We start from the raw sequence: 7178 nt of genomic DNA, 5'->3' as shown, positions 1-7178 counted from the left end.
AAACAATAAAAAATATAAAATAAAAATAAAATTAAATTAAAATATATTTTTATTAATTAATAATTATATTAATATTCAATGCACAAGTGAAATTTTGATATAATGTATAAAAGAAATCAGATATAATTTTAATGATAATTTAATTTTGTCACTCGCGAGTCCGCCGTTGATAGCCGCAATCGATGCAATTTTTACAAGGACCGATGACAGTCGTGAATATAATAAATAACACGGCAAGAACCAATGCTGACAGCCGTGAACGATGCGATTCCTCTCTCTGTGCTATGGGTTCAGACAAAATGTTTGCAGAACACATAAATATATCAATATAAATCAAAGATATAATCTATCAAGCCGTTACTAACCGTGAAAATATAACTTTCTGGACATTTACTCACCTCGTGATGTAACCTTCGACCAAACTTTGTCACTCGCGAGTCCGCCGCTGATAGTCGTGATCGATGTAATTCTTACAAGGACCGATGACAGTCGTGAATATAATATTAGGTGCGCAACTAAGTTCTCGCTGTTTTTTTATGAAAATGCAACTTTATTGTGAAAAAATGGTTACAAATGAATCATTCAAAGTATTGCCTATCGCTAGCTACAACTTTTTCCCATCTTTCTGGCAGAGCTCGAATACCGTTACGGTAAAAGCGTTCGTCTTGTGAGGTTATCCACGAATCAAGCCATTTTTTTATGTCTTCATATGAGCGGAACTGCTGATCAGCCAGACCATGTGCCATCGAATGGAACAAGTAATAATCGGATGGCGCAATATCTGGGGAATATGGCGGGTGGGGTAGGACTTCCCATTTGAGCGTTTCCAAGTAGGTTTTAACGGGTTTGGCAACATGGTCGAGCGTTGTCATACAGTAGAATCACTTTTTCGTGCCTCTGCTCGTATTGTGGCCGTTTTTCGCGCAGTGCTCGGCTCAATCGTATCAACTGAATTCGATACCATTCCCCAGTGATGGTTTCGTTCGGTTTCAACAGCTCATAATAAATAACACCGACCTGGTCCCACCAAATACACAGCATAACCTTCGCAGCGTGAATATTCGGCCGAGCCGACAACGTAGAAGCATGACCGGGCAGTCCCCATGACTTTCTTTTCTTTGGGTTTCTGTAATGAATCCATTTTTCATCACCCGTCACGATGCGATGAAGAAAACCCTTCCTTTTTTGCCGCTGGAGCAGTTGTTCACAGGCGAAAAAACGACGCTCAACGTCCCTTGGCTTCAAATCATAAGGAACCCAAGTTCCTTGCTTTTGAATCATTCCCAACGCATGCAATCGCTTGGAAATGGCTTGGCGGGTAACTCCTAATGCTGAAGCAAGCTGCTCTTGCGTTTGGCACGGATCCTCATCGAGCAATGCCTCCAATTCAGCGTCTTCGAAGGTTTTTGGCCTTCCTTCACGCGGACGGTCGTCAACATCGAAATCACCGTCTTTAAAGCGACGAAACCAATCACGGCACGTTGTTTCACTTAGAGCAGCATCTCCGTAAACTTTTTGGAGCTCTCAATGCGCTTCAGCCGCCATTTTCTTCGAATGAAATAAGAAAATCAACACTTTCCGCAAATGACGATTATTTGGCACAAAATCAGACATTTTCACACAACCAAAAGTATATGACGCCAAAACAAAATCACTAACGTGTCAAAGCGGTTTGTTTATCATATGTCTAAGCTTGGTTCATGACGTTTTAGATATGTCAAAATCGACCAGCACTTACTGCTGGAGCCATCTATTGACAAACAGCGGGAACTTAGTTGCGCATCTAATAAATAATACAGCAAGAACCAATGCTGACAGCCGTGAAAAAATTGTGTAAAATACACAACCTGATCCGTCACACGCATCTGACAGCTGTAAGCGGATCGAACCTAGCCGCATATTTCGATCGAGCCAATCGAGACAGTCGGGACGGCCAATCAGCGTCGCGGAATAGAGGCTTCAAGTTTCGATACATTCGAGATTTTCGAAAACACGCATTTTTTCTGATAGGATTGTTTTCTATTTTTTCTTTTCTCTTCCTTAATATTTTTTTGCTATTTGATTTATTTCACGTAATTTTTCTTTGACTTCATTTGCATAAGATTTGCTAACGTCAAAAGTGTGTGTTGGTTTTGGCTGTTGAGTTAGTACAGATGGCAATTCTGATTGCCGACCATAAATTAGTTCGAACGGGGTATATCCCGTACTAGTATGTGGGATATTGTTGTATGTGAACATTGCGTATGGTATTCATTCATTCCAATCGGTTTGTTCAACGTTTATGTAGTGATGTAAATATTCGGCTAGAATACGATGTGATCTTTCCACCGTTACTTTGTGGATGGTATGCCGTGGTTTGTATTTTTTCAATTTTCAATAGTCTACATATATTTTTGAAAATTTAACTTAGAAAGTTAGTACCCTGATCCGTGAGGATTTTTACAGGTATTCCGTACTCTAATACTATTTTCGTGACAAATTCCTTTACTATTGTGGGAGCTTCTTGGTTAGGTATTGGTATTGCTTTGCTATACTTTGTCAAGTTGTTCTGGAATGTTAGCAGATATTTATTTCCGTTGTTAGAGATGGTTAATGATCCTATTATGTATACAGCGCATTTTTTGAATGGATAGTCCAGTGTATCCGTTATAACTAATGGAGCTTTTGTACGTTTGGTTGTTTTATTTTCCTGACATGATTCGCATTGACTGACATACTTTCTTACGTCTGCGGTCATTCTCTTCCAGTTATGTTTCATTTTTATTCTTTTTAATGTCTGTTCCGTCCCTTGATGTCCTCCTATCGATGCGTCGTGATACTCGTAGAATATTTGTTTCTTTTCTTCTTCTATATACTCTTCTATATACTATCTCACTTATTATCTTCTTACTCTTGTTCGTCTTCTGTTTCTTCAGATACGTCTTCTTCATCAGATATCTTTGTACTTAATATTAGTACTGACGGATTTCTACTTAATGTGTCAGTATTTACAGGTTTATGTACGATTTCATAATCGTATTCTTCTAGTTTTAATCTCCATCGTATTAACTGTGATCCTGGATCTGTTACATTAAATAACCATACTAATGGTTTATAGTCAGTAACTATTTTAAATTTGGTTCCATAAACGTATGGGCGAAAATGCTTCACGGTCCATACTATTGCCAACAATTCCTTTTCTGTTGTGTTATAATTTCGTTCTGCTTGCGATAATAATGCTCGATTTGCGTAGGCTATTGGATTATCTTTTCCCAACTGCCCTCGTGATAGGATAGCTCCAATTGCATAATCGGATGAGTCTGTGGTGACGATGAATTCTTTCTCGAAATCAGGATATTTTAATATTAGTGCTGTAGTTAGTTTTTCCTTAAATTTATCGACAGCTGTTTGCTGTTCGTGCCATTCAAATGCTACGTCTTTTCTTGTTAATTTAGTTAAAGATCGCGCAATTTTAGAAAAATTTTCAATAAACCGTCTGTAACCTGCTAGTTCTATGAAGGATTGAACATGTTTAATAAGAGTAGATAATGAAAATTTTGTTACAACTTCTAATTTCTTGGGATCTGATAAAATTCCATTTTCCGAAATAATATAGCCTAGATATATTATTTCTTTTCGAAGAAACTCATATTTGTCTGGCTGAAGCTTTAGATTGTACTGTTGCATTCTACTTAATACGATAGATAAATCTTTTATGATTTTCAAGATTATTTCTATAAATAACAATATCGTCTAAATATACCAAACATTTCAGTCCTTGTAATTCAGCTAATATGAAATTCATTAGTCGCTAGAAAGTGATTGGTGCATTATTCAATCCAAAATGCATTCGATTGAATTCGTAATGTCCCATTGTCGTTGAAAAAGCAGTTTTATATTTATCTTGCTTTGTCATCGATATTTGATGATATCCGGAAGTTAAATCCAAGGTGGAAAAATACTTGGTGTTTCCTAGTTGGTCTAAAATGTCATTGATGTTTGGTAATGGAAAAGAATCTCCAATCGTTAAGTCATTTAATTTTCTAAAATCGACTACTATTCATAGTTTAGTTTTCCCTCATGCGTCGGTTTTTTTTAGGTACAACTAACAAAGGTGCATTCCATTGGCTTACGTTAGGACTATTATCTTATTGTCTAACATTTCTTTTATTTGTTTATCTACTTCTCGTTTCTGTGTTTCCGGCAAACGATATAGTCAGATGTTTACTGGCGTGACATCGGCTCGCGTGACAACTTGATGTTCTACAATTGTAGTGTGAGTGAGACTATCTCCTTCTGAAAAAATGTATCGTTAAAATCCTCACAAATTTCATATATTATTTTTTGTTCGTTTCAAATGTTGTAGACGCAATTGCTGTTTTAATTTTTCCACTCGTGCTAATGGATTACTGATTTGCTGTCCAGTCAGCAAATTTATTTTCGTCGTATCGTCGTCCATTGTCTCTTCTAAAGTTACATACGGAGCGGCTATTTCTACATCGTTCTCAGTAATATTCATTATCGTTGCGGAGCATATACGAAGTTTGATAAAAAAAAATACGCGGAATTTTTAAATTTCGCAAGCTATATAAGTCCATTTGTCACAATTTTTTGTTGTTGTGTTGGTACACTTGTCCCTGACGTATCTTGACATTGGTAGCTACTATATTGGATACTTACTTCATTGCTAGCTATCGAAAAAGTTACACGTGTTTTGGTATGCTCAGCGATTTTTAACTTGTGGAAAAATGGAACAAAGAATTTGCATTAAATTTTGTTTTAAGAATGGAATAAAGTGCAGCACCGCATTGGAAATGTTGAATGTTGCTTTTGGCGAATCTTCTATGAATAAAACAAGCGTTTACAAATGGTACAAACGTTTCCAAGTGGGCCGTGAAGACGTTGAAGATGACGAGAGCCCTGGACGCCCTAGCACATCAACAACCGATGACAACGTCGAAAAAGTGAAGAAAATGATTATGGACAAGAAATAAGGAGTATTACCTGGAAGTATTACCGGGAAGTTCTACGCCGTTTGCGTGAAGCAACCCGAAAAAAAACCCGGATTTGTAGCGAAACAATTGCACTACGATAATGCACTTGCTCAAACTTCACTACTGTTCGTGAATTTTTTGCCAAAATCAACACCGATGCCTCAACCTCCGTATTCGCCGAACATGACTCCCTGTGACTTCTTCCTATTCCCGAAGCTGAAAAGAAAGGACGACGTTTTGCCAACATTGAAGAGATAAAGACAGAATCGCTGAAGGAGCTAAACGCCATACCGAAAATTGCGTTCCAGAAGTGCTTCGAAGATTGAAAAAAGCGCTGGCACAAATGTATTATATCTAATGGGGAGTACTTTGAAGAGGACAAAATTAATATCGATAAATAAATAAAGATTTTTTGAGAAAAACGAAAATTCCGTGTAGTTTTTGATCAAACCTCGTATGATTGCTTGCTCTGATTAAGCAATTTCCAATAAAAATTCCTGCCAATATCTCTTCTGCCGATATAATTCCTTTCTTATTTAAGCTTACTGTAGCTTGTATTACAATTTCATTACGTACAGGCAAATAATATGTTTGATATAGGACCAATGGTAAACTTCTTCCTGACATTTTCATGGTCTTTATAATCGAACTTGACATAATGCTTCTGTAGAAAATCAATTCCCAGGATGCCCTCGTAGTGTATAAGAAAGTCGTCCTTTACTACGTAGAGTTCCATTTATCGGCGTTGCCTCCCCAAGTTTATGGTGGCGTTCATTTTGCCTAATGTATAGGCTTAATGCCCTGTTATGCCTGTAAAAGTTACGTTTTCTTCTATCATTAGGGTATCATTAGGGTATCTTCCAATGTCTTTATTTTTACTAAGCTAATGGTTGATCCTGTATCCAACAGAAGCGCAATTTTCCTTTGTTTTGCTTCTTCTATTGATAAAATTACTAGGTCAAACGTAGCATAATTTTATATATTTTTCCTAATTTGATTGACGCGATAGTTTTGTACTCTATTTAGTTTTTATTTGATTTTTATTCTTTTCTTCATGTTCCTTCCGTGTTCTTGTTGTTCTAGAAGTCGGAAGCTTATCCATATTAAGCGAAGTGACAGTTACTGCACTTCGGAAGTCTTCGGTAGTTGTTCGAGGTTCCAGTTTTCTCGTTTGGCTTATCGTGCAAGTTCCAACATTCGTCGCGATTGTGTCCGTTCTTTTCACAATAAACACAATATTTTTATACGGCGTTTATGCGCATATTCTCAGTTAGTTTTGGTAATACATAACGATTTGCGTAACGGCTTGTCCTACATTCATATCCGAGATGACCTGATTTACCGCATTTCTGGCATTGAGGCGTCCTTTCGTTGCGTGTATACAGGGTGTCCTAAAACCACCGGAATTGCTCTTAGTGGTAGATTCCTTACAATATTTTAAGAAGAAAATTCTAATACAAAAATGTCGAGGCTATAATAGCTTTTAAACGGGAAGCGATTACATTTAACGAATGGCAGGGCTGAGATTTCGCGCGCTCAGGTACGGAAAAATGACAAATGCAAAAAGTGCTCTTATTAATTATGGGGCGCTCTTTTTATGATATTATTGTCTGTGACGTGGTGACCCGGAGGGCACCCGTCACCAGGGCCAAAGGGTCAACGCGTATCTATCGTTGCATGCTATCGCGTCGGGTAGCGTTAATATCGTTCCGGGAGCGCGAGGCCGACCGCCGGCCGCGGAAATATTAGCAAAAATTTAGAAAGGCGGACAGAAGTCGTAGCGGAGGAGTGGTTTGGTCCCGCGTCCCGTGTATTGTGCCCCAAGCTCTCTCAGCCGACCCGAGGAGGAAAGAGTCAAAGGACAGCGTGGGATCGGAAGGAAACGCGGCAAATCGCTGTCCTCATCAGGATCACGGTTTCCAGAATAAGGCAGGTATCGGAACTTTAAATTCCAATAGGTTAACAATAAGAAAGAGTATATTCCCGAGTTTGGTTGCTGCCGGTGGTGTTTACGTTTCAATCAAAACAAGAGCCGCCGGAGCGAAAACAGTTGACGGATGACAATACGGAGATCGAGAGATCAAGTGTCGATGACAACAAAAGAACGAAAAACAAAGACGGCTGCTAAAATTGCAGTGATTGGTGGATCCCGGGGAGAGAGAGAGAGAGAGAGAGAGAGAGAGAGAGAGAGAGAGAGAGAGAGAG

The 7178-nt window shown here is 38.4% G+C and overlaps 1 protein-coding gene and 1 pseudogene across 1 annotated transcript in view; one reads left to right on the top strand and one right to left on the bottom strand.

Annotated features, from left to right (window-relative positions):
- Window positions 1-7178, bottom strand: part of LOC116846821 — a 151992-nt gene that overhangs the window by 5360 nt on the left and 139454 nt on the right. The gene's annotated exons all lie outside the window — the stretch shown is intronic.
- On the top strand, window positions 4888-5374 carry LOC116846836 (annotated as a pseudogene).

The sequence above is a fragment of the Odontomachus brunneus genome, unplaced genomic scaffold, assembly GCF_010583005.1.
Source record: "Odontomachus brunneus isolate Ranch 3 - 2012 unplaced genomic scaffold, Obru_v1 Obru_scaffold_070, whole genome shotgun sequence".
Lineage (NCBI taxonomy): Eukaryota > Metazoa > Arthropoda > Insecta > Hymenoptera > Formicidae > Odontomachus > Odontomachus brunneus.
This window is presented reverse-complemented; position numbering and strand designations above follow the sequence as displayed.